This window comes from Esox lucius, chromosome 13, assembly GCF_011004845.1.
Source record: "Esox lucius isolate fEsoLuc1 chromosome 13, fEsoLuc1.pri, whole genome shotgun sequence".
NCBI lineage: Eukaryota > Metazoa > Chordata > Actinopteri > Esociformes > Esocidae > Esox > Esox lucius.
In genome coordinates this window covers 16,835,729-16,836,044 of record NC_047581.1, presented here as the reverse complement: position 1 = coordinate 16,836,044, position 316 = coordinate 16,835,729, and positions in this window count along the sequence as shown.

The following is a 316-nucleotide window of genomic DNA, read 5'->3' as shown; positions in this document are numbered from 1 at the left end:
TACATCAGGTATGTTTGGGCAGAGAGAGATCTAAAACATGCTGGGTGGGGTGCCTCCAGGAGCAGGGTTGAAAAACACTGCTCTACACCAATAGACTACTTTCAGAATGGGAAACTATCTAACATCAAGTTGTAAAATAGTGAAAGAATAACACTATGGCTTGAGATTAAGTACTGTTTACATTTTAATAATCTACACCTTTATTTTTTATATTTTGTACTACAAAGATAATTGTATATTTATTGACACAACTTTTGATATGCAACACTGTTTACATGCAAAGTCACATTATGGATGTGAAATCACACTGTGAATA